Source organism: Canis lupus, chromosome 2 (genome assembly GCF_003254725.2).
Source record: "Canis lupus dingo isolate Sandy chromosome 2, ASM325472v2, whole genome shotgun sequence".
In the NCBI taxonomy this organism is placed as follows: domain Eukaryota; kingdom Metazoa; phylum Chordata; class Mammalia; order Carnivora; family Canidae; genus Canis; species Canis lupus.
Window position 1 is genome coordinate 15,970,289 of NC_064244.1, and position 19,365 is coordinate 15,989,653.

The window sequence follows — 19,365 nt, forward strand, 5'->3', positions numbered from 1 at the left end:
GGCAACAGCAGAGGCAGAAAAGCTGGCCTTATGTTTTAGGACATTGACATTAGGACTTTATTGGCTAAACATCTTCTCTTTCGCCATCTTGCTCAGAATTGCAGAGCTGAGAGGGGACTGTCTGGCTCCCAGCTCTTTCTCCTTTTATGAAAATGGTCACCAATATACAGGCATGGGTATAGGAGTCATGATTCCCACATGGAACCCCGGGTAGAATGACTAGCTCCAGACTTTGACTCATCCTCAGGCTGAAGCAACGGGTTTTCTTTGAGGACTATGAAATGTGGAACCAAGAAATGCAGTGACTGAGACATGATGAAGCTGAGTCATGCTACAGGCAGAGCTGTAGGAAAATATGCTGCAGTAAATCTGACCTTTCCTTCCCAGCCTTGAATGTCCAAATCTTCCACCAATCCCTTAAGATATTTCTGTGTCCTTTGTATACACATATACATACACACACATACATATATAAAATGTTTTAAAAGTAAACTTTTTAAAAGAATACTTCTAGATTTATAGAGAAGTCATGAAGATAGTACAGAGAGTTCCCATAGGCCCTGTAGTTCCCCCCAGTATGAACATCTTCTGCTGGTATGGTTTACTCTTTATAATTAATGTAACAATATCTATACACTGTTGTTAATTAAAGTCTTTAATTAGATTTCCTTCCTTTTTACCTGATGTCGTTTTTCTGGGCCAGGATTTCATGTAGGCTACCATATTACCTTTACTTGTTCTATCTTTTTAGCTTCCTCTTGATTGCAATACATAGTCTCAGACTTGTTTTTGATGACCTTGACAGCTTTGAGGAGTACTGATCAGGTATTTTGTAGAATGTCCATCTCTTGGGATTTCTCTGATGTTTTTCTCATGATTGAGACAGGGGTTATGGATTTTGGGAAGGAGACCATAAATAACATCAACATGAATTACTGTCACCATTGGCCTCCATCACCAGGCTAAGCTAGTGTCATATCAGGTTTCTCAGTTCCAGATTTACTCTTGCTTCTCTCCCTTTTCTTACTGTATAGGCAATCTGTCTCTTCACCCTACAACATATATGTTAAATTTATATTAACTTGAAGCAGTTCCAATAGCTTTCAACAACAAGATCAAGAACAACAACAAACCCTTAAAAAGTATCCATTTCAGGAGATGCAAACTCAAATGCCTACAGAGGACAGGTGGGTGAGGCAGGTTGAACACAGTCTGTGGCAGATTGCAAAGTACATGGCAGCTCTAACAGGAGCATGGTCTCTACTCTTGGCAGTTACTGCTATGTGGGAGTGTGGGTCAGCTTTGCCATAGTTTCCTTTAAAAAAAAAAACAGAAACTAGTAAATTGGACATTCATGTGAAATCTGATTGCAAAAGGATGGAAACTAATTAACATTTTTACAAAATCTGTGCTCATCCAACATATCCCAACATGCAGTCTGTGACTTATTGGGTAGATGAATAACTACACATTTTATCAGTAAAGAATTAGCCTTAGAAAAGTAGATAAGATGTCCATGGTCATGCCGCTAGCTTTAGTGTCTCAGCTGGGATTGACATTCAGAGTTCTAATATTATTATATATTACTCTCCTTTGGAGTTCCCTTCAACAATTTGTTCACTTTCTTAAAATCATCCAGACTTTGTTCTAAACTTGCTGCCTTTAATGAAATATTTGGGAACTGGAACTTCTGTAACACCATATCTTTCATCAATCGTACTCCAGTTAAAATAGTCCCATTAATCTCATTCATCCACTAATTTGCCTTTTCTTTTGTTCCTTGCTAGAGTCCATGTTCATCTGTTTGTAAAATTCATGTTACACTAATGTTGAACAGGGGCTCAGGCAAATTCCCACATTGGCAATGATTGCAAACGCACAAATCAGAATTCTGTAATCTTCTAGAGACTCTGAATTTTGCCTTAAATATTTTTTTTTATTTTTTCCCCCGTAACCCAGTATTCACACTAACTGGCACATAGTAGGTGCTCAGTAATTACTTCTTAAATGAATGACAGTCTCTAATGACTTAAGTTTGATGAAGTATCAACACATAGTAATATTCTTTTTTTTAAAAAAAGATTTATTTATTTATTTATTTTATAAAATAAAGTAGGGGGACAGAGAGAGAAGGAGAATCTTAAGTAGGGTCCATGCTCAGTGCAGATAGACCAATGCAGGGCTTGATGTCATGTCCCTGAGATCATGATCTGAGCTGAAATCAAGAGTCAGAAACTTTAACTGACTGAGCCACCCAGGTGCTCCTCAACACATAATAATATTGATTACACCTGGAACAAACCTTGTAGTGTAGAATTGAAAATATGTGCCATTTGTTAATGGGAACTCACCATTCTTAATAGCACAGAAGCTGTTTACAGAAATTTAAAAAAGTTATTCAGTTATTCACAGAGACTTTAAGTTATGAATATCATTTAGCAGTCTTCTCTGTAAGGATATTAACCTCTTTAGTCAATTTTTCAGCTATCTTATACATATCTTGCTCTCTTAAATTCATCATTATTATGTTTCTCTTGTAATTTGGTTACATGGCTTCAGTTTTTAATTTAAACTTCTATGAATCAGAGACTTATTTGTTGAGTTCCTTTATTCTCTGCTCATATGCCAGGGAGTGAGGAATTTTTTGATAAAGGTACAGTCATGGAAAGTTAAGAAAATAGAGGCAATGAAGCAAGAGAGTCCGATTTCCTAAGTCCTGTCTTTGTTGGCAATGGCCCTGAACGCTGAAACACCCTGTGTTCACACATTCTCAATTTTTTTTTCTTCTGCTGCAGCTTGTATGGCTTTTTATCTCACAATTGCTTTTCTTTTTCATGTTTTTTAATCCTTTTTTAAAAATTTATTTATTTATTTATTTATTTATTTATTTATTTATTTATTTATTTATTTATTTATGAGAGAGAGAGAGAGAGACCAGCAGAGGGAGGAGCAGGCTCCATGCGGGAAGCCTGAGGTGGGACTCCATCCCCAGACCTGGGATCACACCCTGAGCCAAAGGCAGACGCTCAAATGCTGAGCCATACAGGCATCCCGTTTCTTAATCTTCTATGCACACGAAGAGTTACTCAGTTTTTAAGTGGTGAGAGGAGGGAGCTTCTGCTTTCCAGGTCAGCATTGATTAATGAACGATGGTGTAGTTTCTGGGGAAGCTAAGTAGCACGAGAGCAATTTTGCTTGTAATGTTCCCTTGTGAGCTCAACAAGCTAAGTACAGAGATGACTGAGATTAATTAAATATAAGTTGTGAATAACTCATTTCAGCAGAAGAGTATTTTTTCTCAAAGTTTGTATGGATGTCTTGCTTTCCAAATGCAAAATGCTTACTTGGATCATAAGTGTTACAGAGTGAAGATATTTTTTGTTCTTTGGGTCTATTCTTGCACAATGAAAGTGGCTACATAGTGACAAGATGGATTTTTTTGGTAGTTGTGATCTTCTCCTTGTATAACAATGGCAGAGAGATCTTTGATCTTTTTTTTAAAATGCTAAACGCAATTTAAAAAATCGTTTTCTTATCCTAATTTCAAATGTTAGAGATACGAAGAATGTTTTAAATCTACTCTGACTCCTTCAGAGTGACTGTGTTCCAGACATGGACACATGGGAGGTTGGAGGTTTACTTGGTTCAGTGTGAGAAACTTTAAGTGATTCGTGTCTACCTATCTATAGCTGTATCTTTCCTTATATCTACAACTGGAGCATCAGATATGTTACAGGCCATATCAGGTTTAAGCAACCGGAGGATAGATCACAAACAGGCTGAGTCTCCCAAGGCAAGCACACCAGCGTGTCTCATAATCAGCCTAATGATAAGCTATTATCAGAATGCCATCATTCCAGGGGTCCTTGATTGTTTTCCTCTAATACGTGGGATTATACTATGCCGTGGCCCACATACTGATCCTGTTGTCACTCCTCACCCCCTTCTCCTCAGAGTTATTAAAAGGCTCTCAGTTTATACACAGAAGTCCTTGAGGGAGCAGCCAACTGCTGATTGCATCAGAAACTGATCTTGAAGCATTGCCAAAAAAATATGAATAGAATAGAGCACAGTCACTGCTAATAGTTTAGATGAATGTTTCTTGCCTCGGTACAATGGGTGTATCAAAACTCTCCCATTTTAAAATGAGTTCCGAATTTCTTAGGGCAGCAAGTGTTCAGTGGGTGCTTATGATGTGCCAGACCCGGTGATGCTACTGGGGGTACCTTGGGGGATGAGCAGACAATGCCCCTCTTATCATGGGGATGACGAGTTTCTTTCCTTTCACTTATAAGCAATCAAGCTGGTTATTTTTAGCTAAGAGACAAAATATTGCCCCAAATTTATAGACTTAGCATTTTGATTAAGGGCCTATCAGATTAGGGAGGACGAAGGCAGAGTTTTTTAACTTTCTCCCATAAACATACCCGAAGGCGCTCTACCCTCGTTAACAGGCTCACTGCTGTAATGAATTAGTCAATTATGTATGTGTGGGGGAGAGAACAGCAGGAAGGATTGTATTAGTTTCTCAGGGCTCATGTAATTTGAAAAGGCTCTTCAGGTATTTTTAATATCCTTTAATAATATCTCCTTTTGCTAGCATCTATGGATGTTATTATTCCCACATACACATATGTTTATGGGTTTTTAATAAAGATTTATTTGAGAAAGAACATATGCATGAGTTAGGGGAGGCACAGAGAGAGAGAGAGGGAGAGAAATCCTCAAGCAGACTCCCTGCTGAATGAGGAGCCCGATGTGGGGCTTAATCCCAGGACACTGAGGTCATGACCTGAGGCGGGGACGAAAGGGAAAAAACAAGATGAAATCAGAGAGGGAGACAAAAAAAGGTGAGGGGAACCTGGGTGACTCAGTGGTTGAGCGTCTGCCTTCGGCTCAGGTTATGATCCCAGGGTCCTGGGATCAAGTCCCACATCGGGCTCCCTGCAGGGAGCCTGCTTCTCCCTCTGCCTCTGTCTCTGTCTCTGCCTCTCTCTGTATGTCTCTCATGAGTAAATAAATAAAATCTAAAAATAAAAAAGTCAGATGCTTCACTGACTGAGGTACCCAGGCACCCCGTATATGTTTTTTTTTTTAGTGTAACATAATTGTAGCTGCAGGTTCTGGATGACTCTGGGGATAGTTCACTGCTGGCGATGAGGTTGTGTGACCTGGTACAAAGTAAAAGGAGATGCAGACATGAAGACAGAACCTGGGAAAGTGAGAGCTGGTAAGTTGATCTGGGAAGAACTGATCATTACAGTCACACACTGCCAGAGACGAAGCCAAAGTCTAACTCAGTGAGGTTGATGAACTTGTAGCAAGGGAGAGGGATCCAACGGACCCACTGAGGCCCTCACTGAACAAAGGAGTCAAGGTTATTGTAGGGTGTGCAGGTAGGGTGGAATTTAGGTAAGATTTAAATGAGTGATATGATGGTCTCAGAGCAGAGCAAGGCTGTAAGTAATATTTTATAAATATTTGGTAATATTTTTACAAACATCAGGTCGGTGCTGAAAGCCAAAACTTGGAGTCCTCTTTCCTTAGATTCAAGGGGAATCCTTTACAGAGGGTCGGCACCTGGGCTGGAAATCAAGGCTGCTTCTTCGTAGCAAAGTGACCCACAGGCTCCTATCATCCTGGCAGGTGGTGGTGGTGGCAGGAGGTCCATTCTCCTTGATACTCAACTGAATTTCCAACAGTCTCTGATTTTAGAGAACAAGTTTTCTTAGCCCTATGTCCTAGGTGTTGGTGAACCAAAGCAGTTTTTGCAGGTTCACACTGGTATGCCAAGATGTCAAAGTCAAGTTTTATTGAGGCAGCCAGGAGACAACGGATGTAAAATTCCAACACTGCCAGAGCCAGAGGCAGATCTCAAAGGAAATGTCTTAGCTCCTTGTTGACTCTTAAAAATCCCTCACTAAAAATAGGATCATAAAAGGGCAGCAGAAGAGGGGTTTAGGAAGGATCTGTGAGGAAGTTTTCTTCAAAGAAAGCCATGCTGTGTTCCATCAAACCTCTGGTCGAAGGCCTTACCCACTGACCTCCCTGGGGTCATCAGCAGGACCACAAGGGCAAAGTGATATGTTCTCTGGTTATTATTTTAATTTTGTAAAGTTTTATTTATTTATTCATGAGAGACATGGAGAGAGAGAGGCAGAGACACAGGCAGAGAGAGGAGCAGGCTCCCTGCAGGAAGCCCAGTGGGAGACTCACTCCCAGGACCCTGGGATCACAAGCTGAGCAGAAGGCAGACACTCAACCACTGAGCCACCCAGGCATCCCTGTTTTCTGGTTTTTAGAGTATATCTGACTTTGGCCTGAGAGATCTAAAATTGAGAGGTTGAAAGTATTGGTTTATGGCAGCAGTTCAGAGAGAGCAAGAGAGCAGGGAAGGAGGACAGAGAATACTCAAGGCCCACATGCTCTGAGAGTCAGGTGCGCTTCAGTATTGCTGGGAGCAAAGCGTGTGTAATTGTTTCTTGAGGACCCTGGGGAGAGCTGTTTGGTGAGAGAGGGTTGTGCTGGAGATGTGTAAATCCTGCCCAAGAGGAACAGAGGCAGAGGTGATCCACAGGTGAATTTGTCGAAAGTAGCCTTCAGGGAACCAGAAACTAAGAGGATAAGAGGATAAAGTGGCATAGAAAACTGCGTTGACCAGAACAGGAGATGCACAGTTGTACGTTTCAAGATTAGGTCTCTAAAATTGTTAGAAAGCATCAAGAGACCAAATGCTCTGTTTTGTTCTTGGCCAGGCCCGGAGCAATCTCCTTGCAGCAGGAACAGTTGAGCATGAATTTGGTATCCTCTGAATTCTCTTTTCTCCCTATGTTATGGATTTGGAGGAGGTTCCCTCTCCCTTTGCTGGGAGGACCCAGCCTGCCTGTGTGGGACCCTAGCTGGGGGACCTCAGGGAAAGCCCAGCTCTGAATGAAGCTTGAAGCAGTGATCAAAGTGTATTGGCATTCACATTACAATTTCTGAATTCAAACTGTGTTTTATGGCCTGCCTGATGAAAGGATTTTTATTACCTAAAGGGCGTCAGAAAAGTTATGGGAACACCCGCACTTTCTTCTGAATACGTATGGAAGGAACAGGGGGAGGTAGAGGTTTGCCTTCTGCTTGCATCTGCCTCGCCCATCCTGCTTTCTTCTACATACTGGTCCCAGCTGCACTGAGAACAGTGCTCAGGGATATTCACCAACTTGGCAAGTGCTTTTGCTCTTTAAAGACATTGATGTCAATAGGGATGCATCACACAGGAAAATTAGGGAATTAGTAGAAGACTTAAATGGGAATGGCAGCTTGAAACTGGAAGAGACAAGGGTACTTAGTGTCTGGAAGCCAACTGGAATAAAGAGGGTCAAGAAAGCTGGCAGTCATCGTTGAAGACTTTGGCCTTGGCCTCTGGGCCTCCATCTTTGTGTGAGAGGACAGGCAAAGGTTGTACAGAATTTGGAGCCCCACTGACGGACTACAGAAAACGTGGTGGGGCAGGATGCATGCCTCTTTGGCAATTGCTCCGGTGCCCTTTCTCTGGGAAATCTCTGCCCATGAACAGAGATGGGCCCTGGGAGCCAGGTGGGTGCCCTCCACCCTCCTGACTCCCATCACGTCCCTTGTCACAGACAGTGGGATAGAACAGGGAGAGGCCGGCCTAGGCCACTAGTATTTTCTCTCCACAGAATTGGGATTGGGTCAAGGTGGGTGATTTAGTCGGGGGTCAGAGAGCACTGGGGTAGCTCTACTCTTTGTCTCCTGGACTTAGGAGCTGGGAAAGCTCTTTTCCAGAGAAAAACGGGAGAGTAGAGAGAGGCAGTTTTGAAGACAGTGGCAACTGTAGCCAAATTCCTCTTGTCTCTCATTTCCTGACTCCCAGCCTTCTTGGGGACAATGTGCCATACATTTCGGTGGTTACATTTCTTATTTAACTTTTAATTTAGTCAGTTGCTACATCTTGTGATTCATCCACCAGCTGGATACACAGAGATACTTTCACATTCTGCATTTCCCCTACTTGCCCCTCCACGGCAGGGCTGGCTTTCTTCTTCTAGGTGTCTTATAGCAAATGGTGTGAGCTCAATCAGTAAGGAGAAACGCATGCCTATAAGCAGGGGAAGAGGCTGGAACTAGTAGAACACATCTCTAACTCCAAGGGCTTCAGCTCTGCCCTAATTCTGGCCAAATAGGATTAAAACTGTTAACTCATTACAGTCCTAAATGGGATGTCATAGTTAAAAGGGAATGTACACTCTTTTTAATGAGTTTTAAGAAACAAAGGTAATGATGATGTGAAACAATCATCAGTCTGTGTCTTCTACTTTGCTCAGCTCTTATGCTTTCAAAATGCGGTTTCTAACTGGATGTGGGGAAAGTTGATTTTTTTTTTTTAATGCAATGGGTTTATAAGGCTTTGCGTTAGATTTCCATCTTCCAGATTGTGATCCCATGTTCCTCTGTTGTTGCTCCTGGATCTGGAACCTGGTAGCCTTTCACAGGGGCGACTCCTACTGATTCTGATTCAGTGATCCCTCCTTTCCTTCAGAATGATTTCCTTGGCTGCTTCCAGATCGTGTTCCCATAGCACCCTGGTTTCCCCATCATCTGTGCAGTAACAGTCTGTAGATCCACCTGGGTCTGTGTCATTCTCATTATTATACCCCCACATCTAGCAGATCCTGGAAAAGTATCGGTTCTTCTAAGATCTATGCCTGAGAGACTGGCTCAGTGAACGAATGCCCACTTCTTTGGCGACTCTGAAAAAGGAAAAAAAAAGGATGATGTTATCCTGACATTAGTAACTTAGTGTTACCTGGTCAGGAATCATATCATAAACTATAAACTTCCCACCACTGCCTACAGGGCCCTGCCTCCTTTCACCTGCCTGCCACCACTCCCTGTCTGTGCCAGTCTAGCCACACTGGTCTCTCTGTTCCAACAGCATCACTTTTCTTCCTCCTTCAGGGTCTTGGCTCTAGCTGTTTGCTAGCAATGCCACTGCCCTCAAATTTTGCATAGCTGGTGTTTTCTGATTTAAGTGGCAGCTCAGATCTTAGAATGGTTCTCTCTCCTTTCTCAAATTCAAGAATTGCTTTCATCCTTCAGGTCACTCTTCTTTCTTCTTCTTTATTCCTTTCTGTAAATTTATCTGTTTACTGGTTCATTATCCTTCTTTTACTGATAAATAGCTTCCAGTCTGTCTTGTTCAAGACAATACTTAGTAGGATGCCCAGTTCATTGAAGGAACTAGAATTTGAAGATTAAAGTTATTACATGTTTGTTGAGTAAATGAATACAAGAAAAATTTTTGTTATAAATGATCTAATCCCAAAGAAAGAATGTCAGTGGTGGAATTTCAGGTATTATTGTGAAAAAAAACTTTTGGAGTGTTTTCTTTCCAATTTGTTCATAGTAGAGAGTGCTAAGTTTTTTATTTTTCCTTACACACTTAAACATAATTAGATCTCAACATTAAGATGCTTGCTCAGAGTATATTGGGACACATATTTTCAGACTATCATTTAGAATTCCATCTATTACAAGGATTCTATAAAAAATGTGTTAGGTAACAAAGTTACTGTCCTCCAAAGAGTTTTACCTTCTTCTCAAGAAAAAACGAGGATTTGTTCTATTCTTTCTATTGAGTTTTTTATCCTTCTTTTCGAGGTCATATTTATCTTAACTTTCTTTTCATTCTTTAGGTTTGATTTTTGTCAATTTCCTTTTTTTTCCTGCTACTATATAATTTATGAAGTCGTTGGGGGTGAAGTGCTTTATTTCTAACAGCCTATTTCAGAATCTCATGGCAATGACAAGAAGAGCAAATAGAATAGTAAGGCAGCCAGAGTTAAGGGACTGTGGTTCCCAGGTGAGTTAGGGTTCACTCCCTTCTAAACTGGCTAGGATAACACAGGGCTTGCCTACTGTGGTCTGAGAGTTCAGATTACGTATCTCAACTTTCAAAGTCTAAGTCACATCTTGAAATTCTGTCACATTCCTTTCGTATAATTCCTGCATTATTAGCTGAGTTTTCCAATTTGTATCTCCTGAATTTCTTTCCGTATGCTGCCCTTTTTGGTTTTGGCTTTTGTTAATGCTTTATTTATTTAGTCGTTTGGATTCTAAGTTCTTCTTGTCAGGGAGTTTTCCCATAGATCTGTTTACAGCATGGTGCATTCTAAGTAACGAATGTCTCATATGGACTACAGAGTAAAACGAGAAAAAGAAAAAAAAAAGTTACGCATCATTTTGCCAAGAGTGAAAACATTTTATGCCTTTTCTCTGCGCAGGACAATTTCCCTCTGAATTTATGCAGCATTTAAAAAATACCCAGGAGTCCTCTCTAAAGCTAAGCGATGTTAAAGACTAGCTGTTATTCATCACGTTCAGACGAGAAAGAATCGCTCCCATCTGGCAAAGAAACCCAGGTACGGGGGCTCCGCGCTTCAGGGAGGCTGCAGGTCTGTAAAGCAGCCGGTTCCTCAGCCACCTGGGAGCAGAGCGGCGGGGCGGAGCTTCCGATGATTGACGGGCGAGGGGGAGGAGCTACAGCGTTCCGACCAATCGGAGTCCTGCTTTGTTTTCTCCTATCGACCAACGAGGGAGCTCCTCTGGCGAGGCTGCCCTCTATCGCAGCCTATCAGCAGGCGCCTTTTACGAAGCGTCCGCGGAGCTCCCGCCCCGCGGGCGGAGCGGCCCCTCCTCGCCCCGCCCCTCCGGCCGCGGCCCCGCCCCGCCGCGGGAGGGGGCCGAGTCGGTTACTCCCGGCCCTGGAGGTGGGGGCCGGGCTCCCGCCGGGCTCGTGCGTCCTGCGCCCGCCGAGGCGGTGCCGAGCCCGCTGGCTGCCGATCGTCCTCCGCCGCGGCTGCGGTTGCTGCCTCTTCGCCTCCCGAGCCGGGGCCGCAGGGGCCGGAGCGGTCGCGCCTCCCGCGGGCCACGGCTGCCGGGAGCAGGTAACGGGGCGCCGGGGCTGCAGCGCCTGTCGGGGCCCCGGTGCGGCGCGGGCGCTGGGGGCTTTTCCCCGGCTGCTCCCTCAGGGCCGGGCCGCGTCCCCGTCCCCGGGAGCCTCCCGCCGGCCTCGAGACGCTTCCGCCCGGGAGTCGGCGGCGGCGGCGGCGGCGGCGACACCTTGCGGGGAGGTGGGGGCGGGGCCGGGCGGGGGGCCGGGGGGAGGGGTGGGGGCGCTGCGGGCGGGACCGCGGGGGACTGGGCGGCGGGCGGCTGGGCCAGCCGGGGGCGCGAGGACGTGCAGGTGGAGCACGACTGCGGAGTTGAGCCAGTCGGGCTCGCGAGGGAAAAGGACCTGCTGATAAGTAGCGATAAGCTGAGTGCCCCTTCTTCTTCTTCTTTTTTTTTTTTTTCCTTTCTAAAGCCAGAAAGGTGTCTTGGGTATCGTTACATATTTTCCGGAGGCAGGCGCATTGCAGTGCCATTTACACATCATCACACTGTACTTACTATTTATTATTTTTAAAACCAAGGAGCAGTCTTTAACGTGAACTAGTTTGGGGACTTTTCCTTCAGTGACAAGTAGACCTAGCAGCGTGAGTCACCTTTGTCTGGGCTCCAGCGGGGAACCGAGCGATGGGGTGAGGGGGAGGAATGTGGATGAGGAATGCCTGCGCAGGTGTGGAGGGACCGTGGGGGTGGAACCTTGTTTCTGTCACTCTGTCATGGAGGGGAGTACAATCGTGAATCTTTTTTCTTCTAATTTCTAAAAATATTAGCATTCAACTAATAATTAAAAAAAAAAGCTTCTCTAAAAACAGTCTCCGGGTTTTAGGTTTGGGGGATGCACCTGCTTGGTACTCATGTGGTAGTACTTTGCAGACAGGCCAGGCAATTACTGATTTGCACCTCGAATTGGCCTTACCTTTTCTTTGACTTGCTGAGTACCGTTTTTTTCCCCATTCACTATTTGTTAACCAGGGAAATGGTGAAGGTCACCGGGTTTCAGCAGTGATGGCACAGTGAGAACTCTTGGAGCAGTGTTCTCTCCTTCTGGGTGCACTCGGCTTCTACAAACCAGTACAGGTTTTCCCTGCTATGTGAAAATAGAGCGTTCCTATGAAATCTTTTCTTAACGGAACTGCTGTGAAGCAAAAAAAATAAAAAATAAAAAAATAAAAACAAACAAACAAAAAAACCCCCACTCACTATTAATGTATACGGGAAATTTTTTTAGTAATTTTTTTAGTGTTCCAGATTCCCAAAAAACCTCTTAGGCTTTTCTGATACCTTAGGACACATTTTGCTGATGGACGCATAAAATAAGTCAAGATACAGCGCAGATGCTCAGACACAGGTCAAGGCTGCTGCGGCTTGATGCTGAGATGCTGAGTGTTCTCAAGGAAGGAGCTTGGCACCGCCACTCTTTCTGTTCCGGGTGTGTGCAGCCTCTATACCAGCTGATGCAAAATAAACCTCTTTGGGTTTCTTTCAGTTAGTGAAAACAGATTCTAAGGTCTGTCGCATAAGCAAAGTAGAGTAACACGAACTTGTGAAAAACGGGAGATACCTGTATTTCCATTTACTCCTTTTCTTGGGAGGCAGGTAGTGAATATCATGCCCATTTTACAAATATATAAAGTGGAAGCCCCAGAGATGAAGAGAATTCTGCCCAGGTCCCTCGACTCCTACCTTATTTTATACTCATAATGGATTTAATCTCGGATCTCCTAAGGTTCCCACCATCAGGCAAGCTTCTGTATTGATCACATGGTACAAAAGTCACAGATGGAGATGCTTATTTCCAAGTAAAAAAAATAGCGACTCTTAGGTTTTTGTTTTTTGTTTTTTCCTCCTCGAGGTTGCTGAGATAGTTTAAATCACACCAGAAAGGTAATTTTTCACACAGGCAAAACAAAACAAATTCGTAGTGGTGCTATGTGAAAATCTCTATTTTAAATTTTGGGAAGTTTTCCAAATGGGAGAACCGTATCTTATTTATGCTTGCATCTGTAACTTAGCAGTGGACTGCAGTACTGTTTTCTGAGTTGATTAGAAATACTATGCATAAGGCAAATAAAAATGAAGCGTGATGCATTCTGGTCATGACTTACAACTTCTTTTTGCGGAAAGTTAACTATAAATTTAGGAGAAAAGTTGAAAATAAAAATCATTTATTCTTCAATTAGAATAGTGCAAGCAAGGGAGTTTGGGGGTTAATGGAGAGTAGGCTTAGATGGATAGTTGGGAAGAACCTCTCAAATAGTGTCAAGGCTTGGGGAATGCTGGACAATTGCTAGGTTATGTTACACTTATTAATCATCAGGAACTTGAAACTGTCTTATGAGTTAGTGAATGGAACTGTTGTAATCTTTAAGTAGTCCCTTTGCCTGGCAGATGCATCTGTGGCCTGTAACATGCCCATTTTGACATAACTTATTCTTCTAGGATATAAGGTTCTGCTTCCACAAGCCCTGACAGTCTGTCTCTGATTTATTTGTTTTTGCATCAATGTCTTAATTTTTACTCTCCTGTCAAAATTTCTAGTGCCCAAAGATTTCCATTAAGAAACCCTTATCGATCTATTAGTTTGCACAGGAAATGACTCTACTCTTCTTATGAACACAGCCCTCTTGCAATGTGGGGGACTGGAAAGAGATTTAGGCTATTTGTATAGTATTTGTTGTACTCTTACTTAGGGTTTCTGTCCTTTAAAAGAATATTAATTACAAAGTTACACAACCTCCACTAGGTGGTGCACTGGGTGCTGCTCAATAGAGAGTTCAGATTCCCCACCCACCCCTTATTATAAGCATTTCACTAAGATACAGATGTATTGTAACAGTTTCTGTTGTGATTACAAGTCAGACAGAATTGCAATAAGTGATTTGTTAGTTTCATTAAGTAAGATTACTTGGAAGGAAACAACAGTTTAATTTAAAGTGAAGGACACTATTAGGAATTTTAGAAATATCTTTTAAAAAGCCGATTCTCTCTGTGATCAGGAACCCACACCAGAGTGTGGATTTTTGGTCCTTATTTATGTACACTTGGAGGTTTTTTAAAAAACGGCTGTGTTTAAATCTTATGTGAACTATGAGCTATTTGAGCATAGTTTCATGTTTTGCTTTCATTGATCGCTGATTCCTTAGAAGAAGTAGAATCAAGTGGGTACAAATAACAAGATTACTCAAATCTTGAATATGACCGAATACTTAAGTTATACATTTTTTTTCTCCAGGCATGTAACAAAGTTTTGTTTTTTGTTTTTTCCTTTCTTGAATGCTCGCATAATCTATTTAGGAGAACATTATTATCAGCTTACTATTAAAGGAGAGGGGAGCATCCTCCCTCTGATTGTAAGAGCTAGCAGGCTTGTTTGTTACTGATTAATTGCTGTTATTGATGGTTACAGAAGGGGAATGAGAAGACATAGCTGTTACTTTCATAAGAAATACCAGATTTAGGTATAGAAATAGCAATGTTGGTGGAGGAATTAGGACTCGTTGGGATGATTGCATTTTGGGAGATTTTTACAGAAATCTTTGGGCCTTTAAAAGGCAGGAAAAGAATTTAAATGGGAAGGTGTGAAGGCAGTTGGTGTGAGTGTGTTTCAGTTCCAGTGAACTCTGTGAGAAGGGCCTTGGTAATTTGTTTCTTGGAAACAGCTGTTGTTCTCAGGGGGGGTTTTGATGGTGCTTTGGGAGAGGGAAAATCAGTTTTCTTCTAGGAGGGTAGTTCTTGCCAGTGCTGCCAATCCTTGGGTGAGCTTGGGCATGGAAAGGTGGATGATTGTTAAGTAACCAGGCAGATTAAAAACTGCCTGATTGGGGCCTTCTCAGAGCACTTTGCACCATTGACGACTTGAATCAAGTCAATATGCATCTCAAGTCAGGTTTCTTTTTCAAGATTTTATTTATTTTTTATTAATGAGAGGCACAGAGAGGCAGAGGGAGAAGCAGGTTCCCTTCAGGGAGCCTGATGTGGGATTCGATCCCGGGACCCTGGGATCACACCCTGAGCTGAAGGCAGATGCTCAACTACTGAGCCACCCAGGTGTCCCTTAAGTCAGGTTTCTAGCTATCCCATGGTACAGAGTTGGGCAAGTTAACTCTTTAGTCTTCAGTTTTTAATTTTTAAAATAAGAATCCTGAGCTTTATAAAATTAATAATTTGAGTATGCAAGTGAATAGCTTAAAAGAATTATTTGGCACATAGCAGGTTCTCTAATTATGGTAGGTGCTTGAATCCATACACACTTCTGAAACTGTCTTCCACTACCTTAAAAAAAAAGGTGTTAATAGGCAAATTTAAGTACACATGGAGTTCTGTTATTCAAGTTGAAGACTTGAGTTGGGATAGGAAAGGAGGCTCCTGTTCTAGGTATGGCATTCAGATAGGATGCCATAAAGGGTGGTCTAGGCAAGGGGCTGGGATGATGTGAGCAGTTTTTGGATTAGTATATGTATGCACTAGTGTATCTGATTAACTTGACTCATGATAAAGCATATTTGGAAGACGGTGCCAGTATATGTTTATTTAACAAATATTTCTGAAGGTTATAACATTTTCCTTTTTTTCTTTTTTTTGCAATTGGAAGTTTGTTGAAGGGGTATTGAAAAAATTTGGAGTTGAGCCAAGGATAAAAAGGCTTGTGGGGCTTTGGACCAAGATTTTTCAAGCTTCTGCTACTGATACCCAAAACATTTTTGTCCTCTTCCTAATATGGCTTCTGATTCAACTTCTGAAGATTCTCTTTGGACCTCTGTGCTTTTTTCATGTTTGGAATTTAAAATCTAGTTCCTAGTAAGGCCCCTCAGAGTAGACTTTTTTTTAGATGGTTGAATCAGGGTATAGACAGAACATTTTGTCAGGTTGGGAAAGGAGTCTCTGTGTCTTGAGAAAATGAATGAATATTATTTTGATTTATTTAGAATCATTTTAAATCGGACCAAAAGTTTACATTGTGAAATTTCGAAAAACAGTGATCATGTCCTGTTTAACTAAATACATACATTAAGTGTGAAAACCAGACCCGTGGTTCTCAAGCCTTTGCGTGCCTCCAGCTCACCAGGAGGGCTTGTTAAAACTTAGGTAGCTGCCTCTACTTTTACAGTTTGATTTAGTGGGTCTGTGGGTGAGCCCTGAGAGTGTGCCTTTTTTTTTTTTTTTTTTTTAAAGATTTTATTTATTCGTGAGAGAGACACAGAGGCAGAGACATAGGCAGAGGGACAAGCAGGCTTCCTGCGGGGAGCCTGATTCGGGACTTGATCCCTGGACCCCAGGATCATGAACTGAGCTGAAGGCCGACACTTAACCACTGAACCATCCAGGTGTCCCTGCCTTTCTGTTAAGCTGCAATGTTGATGCTCTGGCCCAGGGATCACACTCTGAAAACCATGGAGAAGGTGCCGGGGGAATAGAAGCATAGTGGTTAAGAAAACAGGCTTTGAAGTTTGAAAGATCTGTATTTGAATCCTTGCTCAGTCACCGTCACCTTTATTTCCTCTGTTCTAAAGTAGAAATACAGTATCGTGTGGCGAATATTAAATGAACTGAAATGTGTTTAAAACCTATAGAATAGTGTCTGCGAGGTGGCAAAATATAATAAATGTTGGCTTTTAATCCTAAAAAAAAAAATCAAGGATATAAAGTAAATAGAATCCTGTATCTTATAAAGTTGAGGTATGCTCCTTAAGGATAGAAACTTTGAATTAAAAAACCTTTTTTTAAAGATTTTATTTATTTGTGTTTGTGCCTGTGTGTGAGAGAGAGTGCGCCGCAGACAAGCAGAGGGGCAGAGGCAGAGGGAGAAGCAGACTCCCCGCTGAGCAGGGAGCCTGATGCAGGGCTCAATCCCAGGACCCTGAGATTGTGACTCCAGCTGAAGGCAGACGCTTAATGCACTGAGCCACCCAGGCACCCCCAGAAACTTTTATATTTATCCTCATTTCCTAGCACTGTGCTGTGGAAAAATAGAGGAGAACTCCATTTCTATTTAACAAATGAAGGAAACATTTGTGGATCTAGTGATTTTCCAGAAACATTTTTAAGAGATGTGGAATATTAACATTGGTGGTGTGTCTTTTTTTTTTTTCTCCTCCTAAAAGGTTTCTTTGGTTAAAATATGTTGGTTTTAGGATAATCACAGTAGTCCACCCTTCATATAACAGGAATTTTAAAGGTTGTTGCTGGGAGTTCAATTACAGTCAATACCTGTGAGGTAGCTTTAGAAAATAGTCTCACCTGTCGAATGGTGACAGTGTTTGAAGACCCTGAATGTAGTTCTGGGAGATTGTTCCCCTCCGTTTGCCACATGCCTGGTTCATTTTCTTTCTGGGGGTCTCTGAGAGCCCGCCTCTGTCTGGCAAGCCTCCAAAAAGTTAGTGTTGTTCCCTTTTTATTGTTTCCTCCGCTGGAATGCAGACTCTGTAAGAGCCAGGTTCAAGCATCCAGGGACTAGCATCTGCTGGTTCCATGAAGCACTGTGTGTGGCAGGGCCTCCCTCCGGCGTCAGGTGCACAGGCTGGAGTTCACGTCCCCTTCGTGGTCCGCCGTCATTATGTGGCAGCGGTCCATGGAAGCCTCTCAGCTCATTTCCTTACATATTTCTCCTTCCTCCCCTATTCCATTCTTGTTTCTCCCCCGCCTGGCATTGCACCCTCTCTGGGGCTTGTCCGTAACTTCATTTCTGCCCGATTACTATCTGGAATGGTTGTGCCAGTTCGCCCTGGTGCCAGGTGTCCTTCCCCCACATTCTCGCTAGCACTTGATATTTTCTGACCTTATAATTTTTTCATCTGATGCAACAGATGGAGCGAATTGGGCACAAAGTGATACATTTACTGTTCGGATTTGCAATTCTCTGATTACTAATGCAGTCCAGTATCCTGTCATATACTTTCAGCTGTGTGAGGTCCCCTTTTGTGATGTATACATTTGCATGTACATATTCTTTGCCTCTTTTTTCTATTAGATTTTTGTATCTCCCTTCCTGCTTTTCTACTCTAATTTACAAGAATTCTTTTGTATATTCTGGGTGTTAATCTGTTGGGTTTTATAGGCTGCAAATATCTTCTTAGGTTTTTTTTTTTTACACCCATTTATTGGGTTTCTTCTTGAAATCTTTTATTGAACAGAATCTTTAATTTTGTTATAGTTAGATCCATTTTTTTCACCATCTAGGTTTTGTGTAGGAAATGTTTGTCCATTCTTAGTTAACGAAGATATGTTTGTACAATCTGTCTCCTGTTCTACTTCCACAGTGGTTTTTGTTTTTATTTTCAATTTTATTACTACAACCCGTTTATAGTGATTGGCATGTAGAAGTATGAGACCCACCTGTTTTCTTTTCAGATGTGTTTAAACCAGTGATTATCATTCCTGGCTTTTACATTAGCATTAACTAGGTAGATTTTAGAACCATCTGCTCCAATTTACCCCGTATCAACTGAATCAGAATCTAGAAGGAGTGGAGACCCAGCAATTGGATTTTTAAAAACCTCCTCTGGTGATCTATAACCATGGTTAAACCATATGTTAAAAAATGAAACTCAACTGATCTTATTGGCTTTATTTGGGGATGCATGCTGGGCAGTAACCCATTTAGCAAATAGAAAGGAGATCTGAGAAGGAGCTGAGAAGGAGCTATGTAAAATGAAAGACTTTTGTGTGCAGAAGGGAGTGGGATCAGGAAGTTATACTAGCAAATAAGTGGATTGGTTGTGGTAAGGTCACTTTCCTTTAGATGATAGGAGTCTAATGTCAGGCAGGTTACCTCATTCGTGCAGTTCAGGTAAGTTCCTAATGAACTGGTTTATTATTCCATTTCTGGGAGAGCTGAAACGAATTGTCTCTGGTGATGTGGGGCTTGGCGTAAGTAACTCTATGTTGGACCTATTTTCTTGTTTTTAACACCTGTATCAAAGAGAGTTGTTTTTTCAATAGAATTAAAATTTTTTTCTCCACTATTGTCTTATGTCTTCTTTGTCAGATTCATTCATAGGTACTTCAGGTTTGTTTCTATTGTGACTTTTTTTCTCTTTTCTCACTTTTTTTCTCTATGAGTACGTATGTCTGTATTGATATAAACGTATTTTAGGGGCAATCTTGTTAAATTTTTATTGTATCTTAATAGCTGGTTTATCTTTTCCATGTTCTGTGAAGTTTATTTTTTAAATAATGGCCTGTTGTTTTCCTTCCAATTTTTATTACCTTTTGTATTTCCTTCATTTACTGCATTTGTCTAGCATTGTAGTGATACATTGAGAATAACAGAGATGGTGATCTCTCTATCCTATAGGACCTTAAAGGGAATTAATCTTTAGTTTTTTTTTTCCTTCCATCTTTAGTTTTACCTTTAATTGGGAGATTTGTTCTTATTATTTTTGATTTCACTTTTTTGGGGGGGGTTCTAAA

The 19,365-nt window shown here is 41.9% G+C and overlaps 1 protein-coding gene across 6 annotated transcripts in view; it reads left to right on the forward strand.

The window, feature by feature from the left end:
- Nucleotides 1-10,760: 10,760 nt before the first annotated feature.
- Nucleotides 10,761-19,365, forward strand: part of MPP7 (MAGUK p55 scaffold protein 7) — a 313,879-nt gene continuing 305,274 nt past the window's right edge. For 3 of the 6 annotated variants that reach the window (XM_049100344.1, XM_049100348.1, XM_049100342.1), the window contains exon 1: nt 10,805-10,952. The gene's annotated coding sequence lies outside the window, so the exon portion shown is untranslated. Of the gene's footprint in view, nt 10,953-19,365 lie in introns of all 6 variants that reach the window. The other 3 variants (XM_035713379.2, XM_035713382.2, XM_049100345.1) reach the window with 3 other exon arrangements.